General features: G+C 45.3%; 1 protein-coding gene across 2 annotated transcripts in view; it reads right to left on the bottom strand.

Annotated features, from left to right (window-relative positions):
- CREBL2 (cAMP responsive element binding protein like 2) overlaps window positions 1-22,937 on the bottom strand; it is a 187,306-nt gene that overhangs the window by 3,305 nt on the left and 161,064 nt on the right. The gene's annotated exons all lie outside the window — the stretch shown is intronic.

Raw genomic sequence — 22,937 nt, 5'->3', positions numbered from 1 at the left:
TTACGGCTGGACAGTACCATTGGTCAAAACTGGGGCAGGCCAAACAGAGAAGTAGGACTAAGGGATGACAATGAAAATGTAATTGGCGTTTAAGAAAGTGTGTGGACACACAAGAGTGAGGTGGCCATGATCTTCAAACACTCTCACAACTGTTCTGAAGTTTGCGGTTCAGAACAATGTTTCCATACTAAAGCTCTGCTACTTTTGAAGAAGGACCAGAAGAGATATTTAAGCTAGTTTTAGCTTGATAATTATTGTGAACCTGGTGCATCCAGCATAACGATGGCCAACATAACCTCGTTCTGAAGGTCATAGGCTCTTGTTCATTTGAAGTCCTCATCTACAAGGTGAGTTCATTTTTAAAGCAATCAATGGCAGTGTGGCATGGCCTCCTCCATGCTATCCATCCTTGTCACCACGTCCCCTCCCCGCTCCCTTTCTCCTGGGAGCAAGAACTCAGGCTCCAGCTGACCTCCTGCTGTAATGCCTGAAACAAAGATTAAATAGCACTCAAGTTGTTTCAAACTTTAAAGGCGTCTGTGGAATTTCAATGCTGCTTTTCAGCATTGCTCAACCCTCTTCCAAAAATCGGACATGTATTTAAAACTGCAAAAAACGTTGGGGCACTGGGACAGATCTTTGAAAACCAGGACGGTCCGTGAAAATCTGGGACCTCTGGTCACCCTACTCTTCGGGGGTGGAGCCAACAAGGTCTGTCATGACATAATGAGCAAAAGCGGATGCCTCAGAATGTGGCTTAAAGTATGTACTAGCGGATGAAGTGAATTTAACCATTATATAGATCACCTTATTTTCCTCTGGTAAGAAGAAGGCAGTAGAGAGAGCAGGAGTAGCTTAGTTGGATAATGTGGAGGGGAGACTACAGAAACACAGGATCTCCTAGTGTCTGGAGGTCTGAGTGGGCTGGATCTGAGAGGCACAACATGCCCATAATTATTATTTTTTTTATCTGACAAAAAATAGTTCCCCTACTTTGTTAAAAAGCAATCGTCCTGGAACGCTGACATTTGATGCTCAGCTGAAGTGGAAGGGGAGAGAGTCCCCTGCGCTGTGTAGCCGAGGGACAGACCGACAGCTGTACAAGAAACAGGCCTTCTTTACTGTGTGTCTGCTGCTTGAAAGAAACGCAAATATGCGCATTTGGTTAATCCGCAAATGTAAAGGCTGCTTGGAAGCCAAACCTGGCTTCAACTGATGGAGTCACTTGAAGAGATTTCTTTTTGAGAAGTATTTTAAGAAGACAGATGAGCTGTGGAGTGCTTTTAACGAACAGATATAAAAAAAATATTCGCACTAGGCACGTACAGTCTGCATATTACTCGGATCTATATTTTGGAAACACTGAATTGGAAACACCTAAATCTTTTTGTGCACATTGTGGCAGCCGATCTTGTTTAAATAATAAGGTATATGTTCACATTGCTTATAAATAACATTTTTTTTTAAGGTTTACAAGTCACACTATTCCCCACTACACCAACCAGAATAAAATTTTGTCTTTATGGTTCCACACACTGAAATCTGCAGTGACTGCATTGACCAATTAACCAACTGAGATTTCACAACATAAAATAGGGCATTTTTCATTGATTAGTTTAACTTGTATTTATTTTTTCATTTAAGGCATGTGTTATTTTATATGCAGCTACTTGAAGGTAAAAGACCAATGAAATGGTTATAGAATATTTTTTCTTTTTAAGCCAAGCCTTTGATCCCATCCCCATGCTTATCGACCGTGCCCCCTGGATTCAGGATCACAGTTCCCATACGTTTTAAATGCACTTCGACTGCTGCATAGTGTCAGAGGTGAGTCCCAACTAGCAACAATGAAAAATGAAAAAGGCACATAAATGATGCCACAGAAAGGTACCAGAACCAGATCCCCCTTCAAATAGCGAAGACTGGCTGAGCCCAGTAACCATTAGAATACAGTGACCAAGAGGAAAAAAGCAGGTCTCGTTCACGCCCTTACAAATATCATATTATGACTCGCAAAGTACGTCCCAACGGGTTTTTTTTTTTTTTTTTTTTAAATCTGCAACAAGTGGAGCTCCTAGTTAGCAAGCTGGTCTTCTAGCTGTTCCCAAAATAATTCCTAACCTAACCGTTGCTCTTAAATGCTCAAAAGAATTAGTTACATACAATGGCTATTATGACAAACATATGGACACAGAATAGGAAACGGAATACCAACACCAGAAAAAGACCAACATTTCTCCTTGGTATGAAAAACAGAACTAGACAGAGAGCCCTATGAATTCAAAGATCAAGAAGTTGAGTGCAGGCCCCATTTGGCACTTCACAAAAGCAACACTGAGTGCTTTCAGCTATCACTGCCAAACCTGCAGAAGCCAGCTCTCTGTGGCATAGGCTCCCTGCTAACATCTTAAGTGAGCGGTTGTCATGCCTAAAAGATTTTATGTGAGTACGCTGAAGTTCGTGACTGGCTAACCACTGGCTGAAATATAATTCTGATTCAACAGAGATGTTGTGGATGAGTAAGAAATAAGTACATCAGCACCAACTGCTTCTGACCTGCCAGACGGGACTTTGCTTTTCTCCAGTTTCACTAGCCTGAGACTTTGTGTTTTTTTAATAAAAGCTGAGTTATGTCTAGAAACCCAGATTAACACAATGAGAGTTTTTTTCCTAAGAGTACTTTGTAAAGTGTTTTTTTGTCTAACAAGAGGACAGATTTGAGCTGTTTCTGCTTTTAGTGTGCCTTTTCCAGGGCATGGGTGCCCATCGACTAAGACAGATGCTTAACTTGGGAGCTCCGATCCCCAGCTGCTGAAATGCCATCACTCTCCGATTCAGCATCCACTTTAAATAAAAAATAAAAAATCTATTTATTAGATTTTTAATTACCAAACTACAATCAGTGACTTGGAAGTCTCAAGTCAAAGCCCCAGCTCTTTACACCTCTGACAAACTTGCGATAGTCACCCATATTTAAAGACAAGAAATCAATTACCCTTCTGAATGATTGGTTTTCAAGTCCTTCGATTTATAAATCTTTTTCTTTTGAAAGCTGCGCAAAAGACTATGCCTCTACACCACTGTTAGACCTGACAGCCTTAGGGTAGTCATCCCCCCCCCCAACCATTTGCCTGCGTCCCTCCACTTTTCTGACACTGTTTTTGCTGGTTTTAGGACTAACCAGTGCTAACGTGCATATGCTCTCTCCTTTAAACATGGTAACATTGGTTCATCCCCAATTGGCACATCTGATTTACTTATAAGTCCCTAGTAAAGTGCACTACATGTGCCCAGGGCCTGCAAATTAAAGACTACTAGTGGGCCTGCAGCACTGATTGTGCGAACCACATAAGTAGCCCCTTAACCATGTCTCAGGCCTGCCATTGCATGGCTTGTGTATGCAGTTTCATTGCCACTTTGACTTGGCATCTAAAAGTACTTGCCAAGCATTAAACTCCCCTTTTTCTACATGTAAGTCACCCCTAAGGTAGGCCCTAGGTAACCCATAGGGCAGGGTGCTATGTAGGTAAAATGCAGGACATGCACATATGTTTTTTATATGTCCTGGTAGTGAAAAACTCCTAAATTTGTTTTCCACTACTATGAGGCCTGCTCCATTCATAGACTAGCATTAGGCCTGCCCTTATATACTTTTTGAGTGGTAGATTCTGATCTGAAAGGGGTAACCAGGTCATATTTAGTATGGCCAGAATGGTAATAGAGAATCCTGCTTATTGGTGGGGTTGGATTTTATATTACTATTTTAGAAATGCCACTTTTAGAAAGTGAGCATTTCTATGCACTTAAAACCATCTGTGCCTTATAGTCTGTCTCAAATCAACGTCTGGTCTGTGCTGGTTGACAGACCCCTTGTGCATTTCACCCAGACAACCACAAACATAGGACTGTCAGTCACATCTGCATTCATCTGCATACTGAATGGGTCTTCCTGGGCTGGATGGGTGGAGGGCCTGACATTTCAAAGGCCAGTGGCCTGCCCTCACACAAAGGACTGATAACCCCGCACCAGAACCCTGGCAGACAGGACTATGCTTAATGAGGAACTTGTGCCCTTCAAAACCACTCTTTGAACTCTCCCCCACTTCAAGGGCATTTTTGGGTATATAAACTGGGTCTCTGACCCCACCGACTCAGACACTTCTGGACCTGCACCTGAACTCTGTCAGAAGACCTGCCAGCCCAAAAGACTCTCTGGACTGCTGCCCTGCTGACTGTGCTGGAAGGACTCTGCCTCTCCCCCCCCCCCCCCCAAAAAAAAAGCGCTCTCCAAGGGCTTGAATTGAGCTTGCCTCCTGTTCTTTATGTCTCAGGGACAGCAAAGACTTCAACTACTAGCTTTTTGCTAGTACACGACTCCAGGGAATCTGGAACGACTTCAGCGATATCGCAGCCTGCTCCTGCTCCGTGGCCCTCGCTGCGCACAACAACCATGGCCTGCAACGCAAATCCGACGTGGCTGCAACTCCGTTGACGTCACTCAGGGTCATCGCGACACATGTCCTCACGGACTGGAACCAGCAACCACGCTGGGTCACAAGAAATCGATGCATCACGGATGCAGCATCATATCCCCCTGCCTCCGGATGGAACAGACGCCTCGCCTCCACCTGCTTCGCAGCAGCAGAACCGGCGCCTCTTTCCTCGGAAGCTGTAAGGGATTGACACCGCCCAGACTCCAGCAACGCCTCTTTCAGACTCTGTGCGACGTCCTTGTTCTTAGTTTTCAAAAGGTACTTACCTGGGGGTCCTTTTGACTCCATGACAGGTAATGGTGGTTTTGGATTGTTGGGAACGACTCTGTCAATGACGCCGTGAGAGCCCCAGTTGGAGGTATTGTGTTTCTAGGCACTTTAATTGGATTTAATCTTTCAAAAATTCATAACTTTGCTTGTGTACATTGGATTTTCCTTGATTCAACAGTATTTTATTCAGATAAATATACTCTATTTTTTCTATACCTGTGTGGTGTCTTTTTATGGTGTTTTCACTGTGTTATAGTATAAGTTCTGCACAAATACTTTACATATTGCCTTCTAAGTTAAGCCTGACTGCTCAGTGCCACGCTTCCGAAGGGTGGGCACAGGATAATTCAGACTGTGTTGTGTCTTACCCTGACCAGGATTGTGGTCCCTACCTGGACAAGGGTGTACACCTCTGCCAACTAAAGTCCCCATTTCTAACGCTGGTGGCAGTGGTGGGATAGGACTTGTGTTTGTGCAGTGCCATACGTGTATACTATCCACCCACAGTCAAAGATCAATCTGATTTGTTTCTTTTTTGCTGCAATTTTCCCTGCTTGACATTCTTTAATCAACTCCTATATAATATGTCTTTGGCTGGGTCCACAAGTGGAGCTGGGGAGTTTGACCTAGTTAAGCTGGAGGGATACACCACTAACCAGCTGAAGGGCTTTTGCAAGGGGATGGGGACACCTACTGGTCGAGCCTCCAAGAAGGAGTGCCAAAAAGCACTAAAGGCCTGGGCAGAAGCCCGCTCACAAGAGCATGATGAGTTGGAGGAGAAAGTGGAAGGCTCTCTCTGGAAGCTGCCAACAGGAGTGGGGGATGACACCCCTGGATTTGTGCCCCCGGCTCAACCAGGGAGCAGTGTCTCAAGTCATGACCTGACCGCAGAGGAAAGGAGGGAGGAGACAGAATTCAGACTGCAGTTGGCAAGATTAAACATGGAGGCAGAGGAGAGGAAAGCTGAGAGAGAAGCAAAACAAGCTGAGGCTGAAAGAGCCTCGGCTGAAAAGAAACTTACCTTGGCTCATGAACTGAGGCTGAAAGAGCTGGAGATCAAGTCTAGGCAGTCTGAGTCTAGCAGTGATGGTAGCAGCATACTTACAGGACCTGCTGAATGGAAAAATGTTCATATGCCCAAGGATTTGGTGTCACATTATGTGGTGGGAGGAGGACATGGGGGGCGGCAGGGGCTTGTGGAAACACGTGCCAACACTTGGAAGGGACACACTTCTTACACCACAGGTTAAGGACCAGACCACGTCCGCTCTGTTTAGGGGGCGGGACTCACCCAACAACAAGCGATTAGCATTCACTTTTATGGTCTAGCTTGACAGCACAGCTGTCACCAGACAATTATGCGAGAACCAACAGGAGAGAAGGGATTTGGGGGATCCACTCATATGCTGAGAGTTATGTTTACATGATCAGACATTGTGCATTGCAAATATGTTTTCTTTTGCATCCCGCAGTGGCCAGGGGCAAGTGGTTTCATAGGCAAAAGTGGCTTTGCCCGGCTACCCTCGGGGGAGAGGCAAGAACAGAGAAATTAAATGAGCTGCTGAAAAGAAATTACTGCCCGGAGACAGAGTGCTTAATCTACTGGGTGAACTCTAGTTAACTTTGCAGATGTCCTACTGTGCAAGTGACAGCCAGGTGAGGATTTCTGCAACCTGCAGACACAAGCTACAGCAGTGACATCATCACAGAGGGCGTGCTAAATTAGAATGCCCGGGATCCGGTTGCTTTGGGGGTGCATAAACAGTGGCCCTGAGAGGAGTTACAAAACTCTATTCACTTCTATGGCTGGGGGTGGGGTAGGCCGATGAGGATAAGGAGGAAGTGGGCAGCAACATTTTGTTGATCATCACAAAGGGGAAGAATGTAGGAAAGGGGCAGTGGTCTGCTCTCCTGACAGGAACACACGTTTAGTACTGCATTTGCTTTCACTTTGAAAACAAGCATTTGCAGTACAATAAGTCTCGCAATTGCTTGAATTAGAGCTATTGGTGTAAATTACTAACTGGATCTGCAAGCAGAAACTCAACCAATGAAAGTTAAATCATTGTGAAGGAAAATGTCAAGTTTGACAGTCGTTCTTTCGCCAACCACACTAGCCAGTGCAGATGGGGCGCTTTCCTTTTTAAAAAATGACCTAAATACATTGTAGCATAGAGTGAACCTAAAGTTATTTGTATTTTTGACCAACATGCGCCAACTGCTTACTGTTGGCATGTTGCTAATGACTGCCAACACCAGACGTGACATGCATCAATAATGGGTCGGTTTGTTGCCCTTGCTACAATGTTACAAGGTGCAGTCCATAACTGGCCTCTAGGTTTTGGGCACCTGGGGGTCTGCGGAGTGACCTGAATGTACACTGGGCGATTAAATCACAGAAGCCATGAGAAGCACAGCCGCAAACTACACTCCGAACCCAAAAGCTACTCTGCTAGCTGCATGCACCAGTGGTTATAAACAGACTTGGTCTGACACACGAGGGCATGTGCTCCAGTGGCTGGTCAGTTCTGCTTGTGCAGGAAGTTCCCTGAACTGAGTAAGAGACATAATCCACGTCAAGCTATAACAAGCGTAGCGTGTCAACTTCTAAACAGGTGATCTTTTTGGACTCAATGGCCACCAGTGTGGCATGATAACAGGCACCAAGCATCAGCTCCTCCTGAAAGGATGTCGGGGATCTGCAGATCCACAGGAATGAAGCTTCGTACACCTCCCTGAACCTCATATTCAAACCCCGGCAAAATGGCGCATTGGTGATCTCACCACGTAGATGCAGTCCGGCGTGCCTGGAATCCAGATGTAAACTCCCTTGACCATAATGTGACAGCACCGCGCAGGCATAGTGCGTTTTGCTTGCCTGACGAATGACGCAGGCGTGGCGGAACAAGTCTGTAACTTACAAACGTTTAGATTAAAACCATGTGCAATCAAAGTGCATGCATGTGATTGTGCTTCCATGTTGGGACTGAACAAAGCAGACAACATAAACAGAAAACACAAAATGATCTATACCGCTGATGGAGTTAGTACTGCTCTGCGCTGTGAGTACCATGCCCGCCATGTAGCAGGAAGGGGAGAGACAAAACGTAAAAAAGTAGTTCCCCACATTAAAGTTTATCAGTAATCATGCAATTATCCATGTAACAGGGTCCGTCTGCAAGGCGGTAACAAAACCGCCCCAAGGCAGGACAAACGTAAAGTATTTACCAATAGATCAAGGGATTTTTGAAAGGCAAGCCCACGAATGAGTGAAAGTGATGGGCGTGGTTAAAGGCCACAAAACTTACAACAGGTTAAAGTGCTTGCGCGCTCGACCTAAAAAGGTTATGGAGCTGAGCACATAATGCTAGTTATTGCAACCGTAAAGTTCCAAGAGAAGGAAGGAACTAGCTACGGACAACGATTGCACTAGTGGACTAAGAGGTAAGTGTGCAGTTAAGCTTTTTTCTGCATCAGGGGTGACATCAGACACCCCCCACCCACATTAGCAGCTACAGTGGGGTGGGAATCTTGATGGGCTTCTTCTATCTGCAGCTCTGCAAACAAAGGTTAATAATTAACTTGGGAGGGTGAATGAAAGGAAGAATGGATCGATAGATAGATTAAATGGTGGATGGATAGATGCATGGATGAATGACTGAAAGGCTGGACATAAAAATGTAAGAGTGAACGAATAGGTTGATGGCTGATGAGAGCAAGAATAGATGGTAGAATGAGTGAAAGGATGGATGGAAGGGTAAATGGATGGAGTGAAAGTATGGATCTATGAGCGAAAGGATGGCTGAGTGAAAGGATGTATATAAAGATGGACAAGTAAAACAATGGATGGATGATTGAAAGGCAGGGTAGATAGATATCTGGATGAGTGAAAGGGTAAATTGATGAATGGATGAATAGATGGATGAGAACTAAAGGATGTATGGCTGACTGAAAGGGTAAATGGAGGGATGTATGAGTGGATGGAATGAGTGGAAGGATGTATGTAAAAACGGATGAGTACAAAAATGGATGCATGAATGAAAGGTGGAGATAGATGAATGAAAGGGTGAATTGATCGATGAATAGATGGATAAATGGATGAGAGTGAAAGGATGGACGGCTGAGTGAAAAGATAAATGGAGGGAAGTATGAATGGATGGATTGGACGACGGTGGATGAATGGGTATAAGTGTGGGTGGCTGTGTGAAAGGGTGGATAGATGGATGAGCCAAAGGGAGGATGACTGACAGATGGAGTGAAAGGGTGGATAGATGGAGTGAAAGGGTGGATAGATGGAGCGAAAGGATGGATGGATGGAAGGGGGATAAATAAGTGAAAGGATGTATGGTTGAGTGGATGGATTGGTTTGATGGATAGGTGTCCCTGGACCAGTGGCAGCTCTCCTCTATGGGCTCCACAGCTATACTACACCCTCCTTGTTTTGTGGTCCATTTTTATTGTATCAAGAGTGAATAATTATTCACTTGATATAATAAAAATAAAATGCAGACCTGCTTCCGGTCCAGCAGCAAACTGAGGCAGCTAGTGATACTGATTGCTCACAGAGATGCATTCAGTGCCTACTCCAGCAATCGGAGATGATGTTAAGAGCTGGTGAAATCCCAGCACTTTGAGCATGTCTGTGTGACTGTGTGTGAGTTAAAGTGAGGCAGTCAGTGAAGGAATGAGTCAGTGAGTGAGAATGAGTGACAGTAAGGACCAGTATGTGTGAGAATGAATGTGAGTGAGATAAAATGACAATGAGTGTTACTGTGTGTGAGACTGAGTCATAGTAAAACAGTAACTCAGAACGAGTGAGACAGAGTGGGACTTAGGGAAACAGAGTGGGACTGAGGGAGACAAAGTGGGTAAGAGTAGAATGAGGTCGACTGCGTAAATTAGTGAGACTGAGTGAGTCAAAGTGAGAGAGTAAAATTAGTGCAAGAAAGTGTGAGAAAACCCTTCAAGAAAAAGCTCTTTGGAATTCAAGCTAAGGATTTCGCCCCACCACTTTTAAAAGGTCACCAGTAGCCACTGCCAGTTGCACTGATCATGTGGTACTATAACATCTTGATTCTATATTCCTCGCTGAGTCGCCTACGGGTAATGATCTCTTCCTTCTAGTCTGTTTACATTGAGGTGTAACTAGCCACAAAGGCTCACTGATTCTGCCTCCTTTGCCTCTGACTTTTACATTATCAGTTACATTACAAAAGGTCAGATTATTGTTTTTAGACACAGGGAGTTTAAGAGATCTGTGCAAAAATACAGGATGTTGAGCCAACGCAGAGGCTTGAACCTGGCTCCCCTGATCCAAAATCCGTAGTTCAGGCTGTAACGCCACATCCCTACCCCTACTGTGGTGACCGGCTGGAATGTCAACTTCATCTGCGTGCAGGGTACAGGAAGGGGCGTCGCAGGTTGGCGAAAGCACGCGCGGGTCTCTGCGTTCTTTATTTCAAAGCCCGGGACACTGAGCTCGAAGGTCTGTCAGCTCAGCTCACAGATTCCTCTCTCCTCCCTGGAGTGAAAGTCTGCACCTCTTGGATGCCAAGCGCCGTGCAGGGTTTAGTTGCCACAAGCTCAGTTCATAATTTAAGGTGACTCCCGTTGTCAACGTGCAGTGGCTGTTTCCTAGGGTGACCAGAGTTTTCAAGCCAAAAACCGAGACTTTTCACAAAAAACAGAAGAAAGACTACAATTTTCTTCAACTGAGCGCACAGAATGACAGCGTTCATCGGCGCAGAATTATAATAGAGGCCCCCAGAACATAAATCAAATGCTTTTTTAAAGCCTGTGTAATTCATGTTTATTAAATTGATTTTTAATAACACCTAAGAATGTCTGCTTTGGAAAACAAAAAAACAAAAACAAAAAAATCACTTCTCACTGTTTTCAGGCGTCTTTCTTAAAAATCATGAGCTAAATTTCTGCCGGGACAGCTAGTAAAAAAAAAAAAAAAAAAACGGGACTGTCGCGGTAAATCCGGGATGCCTTGCCACTGTTTCCACGCGTAGTCGGCTGTCACTTGAGGAGGAGGGGGGAGGAGTCAACGAAAACGCACCATTGACCAGTTTACAGCTGAGAAATATTTTGTTTGAAAATATCACAATTTTATTATTCTCAAATGAATTGATTACTTCGACCGTTAGAAATAGCATAACAATATCGTTAATAGAAGAATCGACCTACGAGTTGGTTGGTGTGACTTTATCTGAACTTCGGCAACACTAGCTTCTCTTACTGGGGCTGGGGGCTTCTTCAATCTGTTTTCTTGCTTCGGCTGCATTGCTGGGACTCTCGCCGCCGCCTAGTGTCTCATTTTCAAGGAGGCAGAAATCCCACCTCGGCTTAATAATAGAGGACTCTTAAATGTAGCTTTTTATTAGCTGTTATTATCGGATGAAATTTAGCACAAAGCAGCTTGCAATTCCAGCACTTTGTCTCGCGGAAGCGTTGCCATTAAGCCCACCGTAAGGAAAGCTGTTGAAAATGTTCTTTGATCTCACTTGTATACCGATGAAAAGGTTCATTTTGAACACTTTTAATATCTACAGGGATTAAGTCTTCGACGTAGGCGGTGGCATCTTAACTTTTGTTTTACATTTAAAAATGTATAAACGGTTTGAGTAAAGCGAGACGCCATACGTAGAGATTGCATTTTATGTTTAATTAAAATTGCAGTTGTGGACGTGACTATCAGAGCTGGCTGTATGTTTGTTAATGATGGCGTGAAACATTTGTTTTTTTTATTGGGTTAGGAATGTGGGTTCAAGATGCGTGATTTTCCAGCCGAGACTGCGATGCGGCCGGCCCGGCTTTGAAGGTCCTGCTAGTCCGGAGAACCTGTGGAAGATCACCGAGGTACCGGGCTGGGCACAGGCACCTGGGCACCATCAGGGCCCAGATGGGGGAGGCTGATGCAGGCTGCATGGCCCAGTTGGTAAGTATGCCTGTGGTTTTGCGGTTTGCAGGCCCCTTTCCACCACTCAATGAAGGACATTAAGGTAAGCAGAGACATTTCTTCACATGCTGCTGGGCTCACTTTATGGATTAAGAGGAGAATCTGCTTTTCCACATAGGGCAGACCTCTACTTACCGACCAAGTGCGCCCCCGCAGCACAGTTGTTGAGTGCTACATAGATATGGCCTACTTTCAATATCCACTGTGGTCTCCCATCAACTATTTTTGTCAGCTTGATTTTAACATGGGCAAAACCGAACGAGGCAATGTAAAGTCTACTTCAACCACAGGCGCGCTACCAAAGCTCCTGTGATAATGCTACAGCTGCACGAGATGTGGCTGGGGATTTCTGCTTAGAGGCTAACCAAGGGGATGATTTCCAAAGCATTCTGATAGAAATGTGCACTACTCTCCAAACAATAGATGGGTAATCCGACCACCTCACTGCTCGGTTGGACCAAATGAAGTAAAGGCTAAATAATCATGAAGCCAGACTGGACAACGCTCAATACGGAATTTATATAGGGAGGATGGAAACCTTTGTTAAAAAGCCTTCTGAGTAATGTCCTGATAGGCAACATTTCTATGACTTATTTGTCGTCAAACAAGTTCACAGAACTCTGGACTACAGCCACCCCCATGCCCAATTATTGCACGACTCCTAAATAACAGACAGGCACATGGTGCTGAAATTTGCTAAGGGAGGCGGGGGGGGGGGGGGGGGGCAGGGTGCTTGACGTTCAAGAATCTACAATTTCAGTGAATCTTGAGTTCATTCTTAGTGTTCAAGAAGGTAGGCTTGAATTCTCAGAAATAAAATAAAAAAACTACTCCAAACTTCAGATGTTTTCTAGCACATGTGCTCTGCCTGCTATGTGAAGGTAGAACCCTGTATTTTACTTGTCCTAAGAAAGCCATGAAGTTCGCTACATCCAAATGTAATAAGGTCAACCACAACTGATGGGATGCTATGCAGTCGTGAGGATGACCCGGGGCAAACAAGTGATACTGCGCAAGTGCTGATGCATACACCCCAGTCTTCTGCATGATACATATCCTATTCTGTTAGTCTGCTCCTCTAATATTCTTACACCTGCTGTTCATTAAAGCTGCATGCATGACTGATCCGCTATCTGCTAAGCCGCTAACCATGTCGTACATGACACTGTACATAAGTTCACTACATTACATGATGAAGTTGCTGTATGGTTGACAGCCTTCATGTTCTTGTTTTCCGTGGCGGGATGGCTGATGTCAGCTGCCCCCTATGTGAGATTCACCAATGTTTTCTTCTACGCAGTGTGATGGAGTTCATTCACTGAAAGGTGTGGAATTCAGTGTGGACGTGGAGAGGACAGAAGCTATTTTCTTAGCAGCTTTCATGGGAGTTATGATCACCAAGTTGAGTGATCATACTTCAGGTCATCTCACTGTGCTGCAGATTATGTTCTGATGTATCCAGGTGCTGCAGTCCTCTTATGCATCTAGAAGCAGAGTAACCTACATGGCACGTGGAAAGGGAAAAGGAAAGGGACTGAGCAGCCCCAGAGAGGAGAAAGCTTGTTTTGGCGTATCTGGAGCTCTACAGTGACAATCTTGCACGATTATGAGAGACCGAAGCAGGGTTCACAACTTTAGGAGACGAAGAGGGAACTCTAACGTTTTTGCTTCTTACAGCTTGTATACTCAGGAAGTGGCACACTTGATTTGCAAAACACGGTTTCAAGTCTAACTAGAGGGTTATGATTCCGAGGGGAGATTTATATACATAGCTAGTCTTTTTGAGTGATACCAACATATTATGGAGTGGCGATTTCGATTCGATATTAGATCCTGCGTTCGCTAATTCCAACAGCTACATGACCAGGAACTGTAATGCAGTCAAACTGGTCAGCCGATCTTCAGGACGGATGAGCTGATTGATCTACCACAGGGTGGAGAGACAGAGAGGAAGATTACTCCTATTCTTCTGCCCACGATGTTCAATCCTGCATTGATTTCTTGTTAACATACAGGGGGGGAAAAACTACCCAAGGTACAATCTATACAATACTTGCCTCATACCACTGAGTTTTAAGCTGCCCACTCCACCTACAGATCAGCGACCGTGGTGCTGGTTTCCCTTCTAGAGCCCTTCAGGATTTGGGGCCAGATGTATCAAGAATGCCTTTCGTGAGTCAGAAATAGCGATTTTTAAGCAATCGCTATTAATGCAATGTATCACATTTGCGATTCGGTAATAGCGATTTCTTAAAAATCGCAACTGCTATTACCGAATCGCAAATTGCGATGCCGGCCCCATTCGCACCTATGGGCCTGTAGGCCCATATTTGTGAAATTTTTGCATTTCCAAAATTGCGATTTCTGAACTGGAAATCGCAATTTTGGAAATGCAAAACTCCAGGGTGCTGGGGGCCTAAAGCCCCCTCTGGTGCACCCCAAAAAGTTTTTTAGGACATGTAAGGTGCACACATGCCAAAAGGGCATGTGTGCTTTACATGTACATTTTAAAAATGCATTTTTAAAATTTGCACATGGTTACCACCAAGTTCAACTTGGTAGTAAATAGCGATTCCTTAATGCCCAATTCGCATTAAGGAATTGCTTCTTACATGTGCTTTAGAAATCGCAAATAAGGAATCCTTATTTGCGATTTCTTATTTAGAGAGTCGCAATTTGCGACTCGGTGAAGAAGTTCGCAATTTTAAGGAATCGCTATCCTCAAAATTGCTTTCAGAATGCCTTTGATACATTCTGAAATGGCTTTTTGCATTCGCAAACGGGCATTCGCACCGTTTGCCAATGCAAAAAGCTTTGATACATCTGGCCCTTGGTCTTCTGCCCAGATACTGCTGCCACAATCACTGAATTCTTTCACCTTAATAATGGATCAGTTCTATCCTTTGCCACTATATGAGAAGCCTTCAAGGCAACATCGGTGGCATTGCTATAGGAAAGCAGGCTGGAGCTCGTACCTCGCTGCGCACACAGCTTGACAAGCACAAGGTATAGGTGATGCTCAGGCGGAGTACGAATCAACCGTCCATTCGCAGTGTTGGAGAAACTTTGGGAAGGACACTAGCAGTTTCGGGGGATTGCTGCGCAGGACATCGCTTACTTGGATGAAGATGCACAAGGGAGGCTGGATGGGAAGGGCGAGAGACCCAGTAAAACTTTGGCTTGGATTTTATAAAAAACAAAAAAACATGTACTGTTTACTCACTGAGATGACCATCAGGTGATATGATTACTGGCCACAAGCACATTTTGGATGCGCTTGTCCATTACCATGAGTCTCTTCTTAGCTATCCTAATCTAACGTGCAGATCGAGGAATGCTAAGAAGAACGATCATTATCGTGAGTGAAAGCGGCACATACAGGAGTGCACGCTCGAACCAATACACGTTTCTGAGATGAAGTGTGCTATAAGTAGCTTTGCCTGGGGTCAGGCCCCTGGGGTAGGATGGACCGACAGCAGAGTTATCTAGAGAGATCGAGGCACTGCAATTGCTTGCATTATACCAGGAATCTCAGGCTCAAGGCACTCTCCCCCTACCACCAGCGAGGATCTAATCGCAGCGATTTTAAAACCCAGAAGGAACTTTAAGATGAGCAGATTTTACAGATGCTTTTCCATACTGGAGGTGGACAGTTAAATAGAAGCCCGTGCGCTCGTCAATAGGTTGAACCTTCTGCTAGGAAGGCTCGCCCTGCCCGATCAGGAGGGTTTCATCTCAGGAAGAGCTACATCTAATAAGTTACCTACGTTGTTTGCGATGATCCACAGGATTTGCCGGGAGATTGCATATGGTTTATGTGTTTTTACATGCAGAAAAGGCATTTGATTACTTTGAAAGCCCTTTTAAAAAAAAAATTTTTTAACAGCAGGTCAAACCTTTATACACCCCCCAACTACTGCCGAGGTGCGAATTACATTTTGCCATTGTCACAGAATCAATGGCGTCCCTGCTGCATGAGAAACATTCACACAAAGGCATTACGTTCGCCAAACAGCAATTTTTATTGTCATGTGGACAACATTTTATTGTTTGTGAACAGAATCTAAACTGGGTTATTTGCAACAGTTAGGTGGGAGGAATATAGATAAAACAGAATAAATTGGAACTTTTCCTGCTTACCGACATTACCACTAGACCACTCCCCGAGTATCCCTTAATCTGAATTTGGTCAAATATACATAAAATTTGAGAGAGGGGTTGAATTACCCCTTTCTATACCTAGAATAATTTTTTTGTGGCAAATTGCCAGCTATGCTTAAGTTCCTCTATCTTTTTACAAATATCTCTATTTGCCCAGGTACACAAGCTTTTATTAAACTGCGTGCACATATGGCTAAGTTAGTGGGGGGAGATGGTAGCAGGAATAGACTGATCCAGCCAATGCACAAGGTGTGTCTTGTCATGGCCAATCCTGCAATATGTTTCCTAGCTGCCCAATCACACTGTGCTGTATTAGCCCAGTGTAAGGCACTCCACACCTACCCATAGAAAAAGATCAAGTATATCCAGTTACACTTTGAATAGTGTTGGCGGCTAACTTACTGAAATCTGGCAACGATAGGGAAATGGTCAGATGTTCTCGCTGGGTGATTCTGTTTGCTACCGTTAAGGCTGGAAAAGCTGTGTTATATTCTCGTGCAATGACCATAGCAGACAACTCTGCCCTTCCTTGACGCTCAAGAGTCAGTGAATGTCACACTAAGAAAACGGTTTATTAATTGAGGGGAGTGAGACGCCACCTCATTTAATAACAACCAGTGCTTAACCCACTGGTAACCTGCCACAGAGCAGTCAGGCTCAACTTAAAGGCAATGCATAAAGTATTATGGAATACACAACAAATAACATTAAAAGACCATAAACGAAAAGCCCAACACCAGTTTAGAAAAAATAGGGAATCTTTTAAATTAAAAAATGACACCAAAAGGTCGATCAATCTCCATGCAAGAATGCAGATACTGGACAGGTTCAAGTGGAGAACCATTACCCGCTGCTGAGACAGAAGATCCTCCCAAATGGGCAGTCTGATTGGAGGATTGATGGCCATGTTCAAGAGCTCAGTATGCCATACGCTTCTTGCCCAGTCTAGAGCCACAATAATAACTTGGGCCCTGTTATTCCGGATCTTCTTGAGACCTCTGGGCAGAAGAGGTATTGGCATAAAGGAGGCCTGAGTTCACTCGAGATAAAGTGTCACCGAACAAGTGCTGCCTTGGAACCTCCAACGTGCAAAACAGCTGACACTGCATGTTCACTGCGGAGGCAAACAGATCTAACCAAGGCTCTCCCTACTGCTGAAAGAGACCTTGAGCCACCTCTGGATGGAGACCCCATTTGTGATCGATCAGGCATTGACGTCTGAGTTCGTCCACTATGATGTTCAGAGAGCCTGCCAGATGTTGGACCACCAGGGATATGCCCTGATGTTCCAGCCATGTCCATAGACTGAGACCTCTGGCTCCCTGATGCATGCGGTGGCTGGCGGGGAACAGATGGGGCTGGGCACCCCTTCAGTAGCCCCGAAAGGGGCAAAAAGCAGACTGAGGGAGATAAGGGGCAGCATCCAAGACAAGGGACTGGGCCACAGCCCGGGACTCCTTAAAGCACACAATCTGCTTTGTCCTCGAAGAGACGGGTTCCATCAAGGGGCATGTCCATCAAAGTAGATTGGGCATCCCTAAAAAAAACAGATGTCCTTAACCAGACTTGATGCCTTCAAGGTCACTGTCAAAGCAACCGATCTGCCCTGAGAGTCGGTCATTTCCAGCCCACATCTGATTGTGAACTTGGCTGCATCTCTCCCATCAGCAACCCCGCGACCTGTGGTAGCACTTGTGTGTACATGTCCCATAAAGTATGGGTGTAGCAGCCCAAAAGGCATGTGGTGTTCACGGACCGCAATGCCAGACTGGAGGAAGAAAACAACTTTTTCTAAAGGTGGTCCTGCCTCTTTAATTCCCTATCTGGAGGAGCGGAAGGGAATGCGCCATGGGACGTTGAGGCTTGGATGACCAAGCTCTCGCGGGTAGGGTTTTGTCTCAGGAAAGCTGGGTCATTAGGCGCAGACCTATGGTAGCAGGCTATCATTCTATTAATAGGTGCTCCTGTACTGTGTTTGTACCAAGTCCCCAAAAGGACATCCGTAAGGGCTTCATTGAAGTGCAAAAGGTATTCTGACGTGGAAGACCCAGACTGAAGCACCTCAGTCAGGAGACAGGTTCGGACAGCCACTGCAGGTAGCTCGAGGCCCAATGACCTCAGCCGCACTACCATGGAGTAAGCCCCCTCCTCCGCTGCCACAGTAGGGTGAGAAAGCATACCAGTGTCAGGGGAGGGATCCAGACTGCTGGCTTCACCCAGTTCCTGAGCCCAGTCCATTGGATCTTTTAGCTGCTATTCTAAAGGGTCCAGCGACCCCTCCATAATCTCATCGAACTCTTACTCATAAGAACAAGGGTTCTGATCCGATCTGGGGACCAAGGTCCCTGTCTAAGTTGGAATCGGCAACGACTGTCGACGCTCCGGCTCGGTGTCAGAGTCGGCGACGAGTATAGGATCAACATTGCCTGCAGGCCCAGGCGCATCAATACTGGAACAGTCATCATGGAAGGTTACAATGGTATGACCGTCACCAGTTCAGATCCAGAAACAGATCCGTGGGTGCTGCCGGCGCAGAACCCGAAGGGGGCACTTCTGACCCCACAGGGTTCAAAGGCTCCCAGACAGGCCCAGACTGCCCAAAGATGATGCGCATGGCCTCGTAAAATTCTTTTAGTTGGGCAGGGGTGGCTCCGGCTCCCGGAAACATTGGGAGGCGTGAATCTGACCCAGAAGTAGGCTTTGAGGACAGAGGCCTAGAACAAGGACACTCCTCCCGTGTTGCGTCGTCCGACTGACAGGGTAAAGTCGCCTGTGCCTCTGACTTCTGCTTGTGCTTGCCCGAATGTCCTGATGATTTTGAATGAGGTGAGCAGGAGTAGTGATGGCTCTGAGAGCACTCTTGGGACCTTCCTCTCGACCAAGAGCTACGCGGAGCCGGGCGCCAGGCCGTGAGCAGCTTTATGGACTTCTCCCTCAAAGCCTCCAGGTTCATGGCCCGGCAGTTGGAGCACGTCTTCAGGTTGTGGTCAGGCTTCAAGCACCACCGACACACCAGGTGCGGATCAGTCACCGACATCATACGGTGACAGGAGTCGAAGGGCTTGAAGCCGGTCTTCTGCGATGACATCTTGGTGCACCAGAAGTTAAAAACCTTTGACAGAAAGTAAGACCAGTCCGGCTCTGCATGTAGGCTGGCATGGAAAGAAAAGAACTAACGTCAGCACACCAGGGTGGCACCTACATACGACCCATGACGTCATACCCGGCGATCACGACGCCTTCGATGGTCGCGGAGTCGACCAATGCCACCTAATGGCGTGCAGGGGTACTGCTGGAAGTAAAACAAATCTCCTGATCCAGACTGACACATGGGAGAAATTCTAAGGTAAGGAATCGGCAACTAGAAGTCTTTATCGGTTAGGCCTTTTCATTTCAGACAGAAAAGGGTTAACTTTCAGAAAGTGTAATTTCATTCATAGTATTATATAATTCAACTTTACTATTGAGTTAAATGTTAAATTCAGTCCCTGAACCCCCACAGGGCTGGCAAAATCTCTGGTTAAAATTTATTTTAAAAATCTTAAAACGGACTTAGAGTCTGCCCATTACTTGTCACTGGCTGGATGGCTCCCACGTCGCTCCTTTCCTTGCTTCTCATCTAAAGCAAACCCCACTATCCTCCACTTCATAACCTACATTGCTTATCTCACCAGCCACATGAGAAGACCTCATTGCCTAAATCAACTCCTCTGCCAAACGTGGCTACATGCTATGTTGCCATTTCCCTCCTTACTAATTTCACTTTTCTTCTTCTCATTCAATGCCACTTTAGCATTAAAAACCTAAAGTTCGACAACTCAAATCTGGGACTCCCTGAACCTCTACCTTCCCAACACCCGTGGGTCATATAACCAATCTATGAATCACAGGTTGCATTTCATTACAGCGTTTCATTTTGCATTTCTCTTTCTCCAGCGTATCCTGATCTACTTAAGTACATGCTCAACCCGCTTCCATGACACCAACCTTCATTAAAAAGATGTATAATCGGACTTAAATTTGGTGCATCTATAGTCATTCAACATCCCTTGCACCAGTACACTGGCTCCTTTTAGAAGTTGTTTTAGGTTCCTTGTGACTTCTATGTCGAATGCCATGCAACCTTATATTCCTTCTTGTTTTCTAAGAAATTAACCCAATCAACTGTTACAATTCGCAAAGCAAACCTTTTTAACAAAATTCACAGTTTGAGTAGTGTGTACTGTAGTGTGGTTAGTTTTACGTATTCATTGCGCTTTAGCTTCAGGCTTTAGGCCTTTGTGCACTTTGCCCTGAATATATTTTATTCATTTGCTGACAGCTTAGAGCCTCTGTGCACTTTGCTCTACATGCTTTTTATTAGGCTTCGTACTGTTATTTTTCAAATAGCCAGTTCTACAGTGTTGTTTTTTTTTATTCATATCACACTGTTTTGCCTACTTCAGCACTGGAGTTCTCCATAACATATTTACTCTGTGCTTCAGTCAAGGATACAGTCTGGTACATTGCCGATAGACGTGGTAAGAGTTTAGACTTGGCATTCCTGCGTAGGGACATTTTGTGATCACGATGACATGTTAGTTATAAAATCACTTCCTTGTCCCAATACACGCAAAAGGGAGATTCCGACCAGGGAACCACAACTTGACGCTGACTGCCTCGTTGCAGATGCTGAACCAAGATCACAGGTCTTTGCTCCGGTATGAGGGCTGATGTCTCCACAGTGATTCTAATAGGCAAGCTAGAAGCTAAACATGCTGTGCTCTAGATAGAACAAGCAGAGGGAGAGTAGAAACTGTTTGACAATATGATAGCTTTGTTTTTATGTTTTACTCTCCTGGTAACTATTACAATCCTACTGTGTTGTATCGTTCTGGTTATTGCGGCTCACGCCTTAATATCTAAAATACAGTTGTTTTATTAAAACATTATATAAAACGTATACTGTCTTTGTCATTTGTATATGAGATCATATTGGAAATAAGAGAGTTGGTTTGGATCTGAGTAACCACGACTTCCCTGAGAAGTTCCAAAGATGTCATGCGCTCGGCTGCCAAATCATTCCTTCCACATGGGAGAAATGAGGCACTGCTAGTTAGCCGGAGCAAAAACCGGATTTAGGGTGACAGAGTTCTTTACACGTGGGTCAGACTCAGTCCCCCACACCGTCATAGATCCTGCTACCTAGAAATCCAGTAGTCTCATTTAGAATAATGAGAGCCCACGCGACATGGCGCCGCCAACGTTTGGTCTGGCTCTAATGATTAGGTCCGACTGACTCTCTTGGTCTCATATTTTTGGACTCCTCGGTTCCGTATACAGAGACGTCCGTGGGGCTGAGGGTTTCCGCCGCCACGGCATTGGTGCTTCCTGTTGCTTAGTGGTTGGTTGTTCAAGCTTGAACTTTGAAAGGAAAAACCCCGATAATGGTGTGCCTTCTCTGACCTGAAGCCGTTTTTTATAAAATGGCGAATCCTAATGTAGTGAACATAGCAATTAATATGCGACATCCGCTCACGGGACATCTGTTGACACATGGACTGACAGTGCAGGGGGGTCCAGTCACTTTTGTGGTGGACGCCCATGCAGCCTATAGAACAGAACTTTTTTATTCTTGGGTCGGATTTCCAGCAGTGGATGGGGGAACCAATACTTCTCACGAATACACAGTTGCGAATGTCCCTGGACAATACAGGGCTTACGCTTATTTAGAAATACCTCTATCTTATCAAGAACACCATAATTGGCTTGATGGCACCCTCCCACACACAGTAGCACAAGTTAGGTTGGGTCCACTGAGTAATGATGGTCCTACCTGGCCTTTATTGGCTACATATACACCACATCCTGCGGTTGCTCAATTGGCAGTGGTTGAAGTTCGTCGTTTATATACAGAATTAACGGCTACATATAGACGATTAGTTCAGTTTGTCATGCAGTCACTAAATACGAATGCAGCGCGTGCTGCTCCAGCGCACCCACAGGCTGTGGTTCCGGGTATTAATCCGGCCACTGTGCACTCGGTAATGGGTAAGGTGCCGGCTAAACGAGAGGAGACTCCATTTTGGCTGGCGCAAAAAATTAATACGCTGGAAGCAGTATTTCCCCATACGGGACCTCAGGATAAACATAGAATTTTGACGATGTGTTTGCCGTACGGGATGGTTCCTCCGGTGGACCTTTGTAATACCTGGGGCACGGTGTTTGCCGCGCTCTACACTACGGCACACGGTACACCGACATTAGCTAATTTACCGGACGTACTTAAACAGATTCAGGATGAATATGGGGCTGCCCCTGCCTTGGATTTGGGCATGCAGTTGCTGGGCAATTTTGCCACAGTTTCTTCTATTATTTTGAGTAATCTCAAAGGAGAGGCGGTAGCACTAGCGGTGCGAATGCGTCTTCGGGATGTTCCGCTGCTTAATCAGGAGTGGGAGCTTCCGAGAATAATAGCAGAAACATATTCTAGTATTGGTCGTGATAGCCTAGGGGCTAGACCACAAAAACCCCAGTTACAGGGTAAAAATAATAAAGATAATGCTAAACAGCAACAACCTGAAGGTTCGAAAAAGCGCTGGGAAAAGAAACAGCAAACACCTAAGAAAGATGGTGGACAGTCTCCGCAACTGGAGACACCACAGAATAAGTATAATCTCAGGAATAGGGATACTTTGAAGACGCCTGATAGATATCAATACACTGATACACGCCAATCTCGTTCCTTTCAGGACTCCTCGGAAAAGAGAAGTGAGAGAGGTGGGCGGTCAGAGCGGAGGACGGAGTACGTGAAACCGAGACAGGATTCACAACGCTCAGCGGAGGTTTCTATTAAACAAGAAGAGAAACCACTGCAACAAAAACAGCAATTTAAGAAGAAGAAAGTGGCAGCTGTCTCAGTCAGACATGCCGCTCAAGAAGAGAGTTCTCTTGACGAACAAGACATGGGCATTAGCACTGTTAGACAGCGCGGCAGAGGTCACAATAGTTCGCCGGAGTCTTCTAGAGCATCCGGAGGTGAAAGCAACTGATGACTTCATACAAGTCGA

Source organism: Pleurodeles waltl, chromosome 4_1, assembly GCF_031143425.1.
Source record: "Pleurodeles waltl isolate 20211129_DDA chromosome 4_1, aPleWal1.hap1.20221129, whole genome shotgun sequence".
In the NCBI taxonomy this organism is placed as follows: domain Eukaryota; kingdom Metazoa; phylum Chordata; class Amphibia; order Caudata; family Salamandridae; genus Pleurodeles; species Pleurodeles waltl.
Note: the sequence above shows the minus strand (reverse complement) of the source record. Positions and strands in the feature narration are given on the sequence as shown.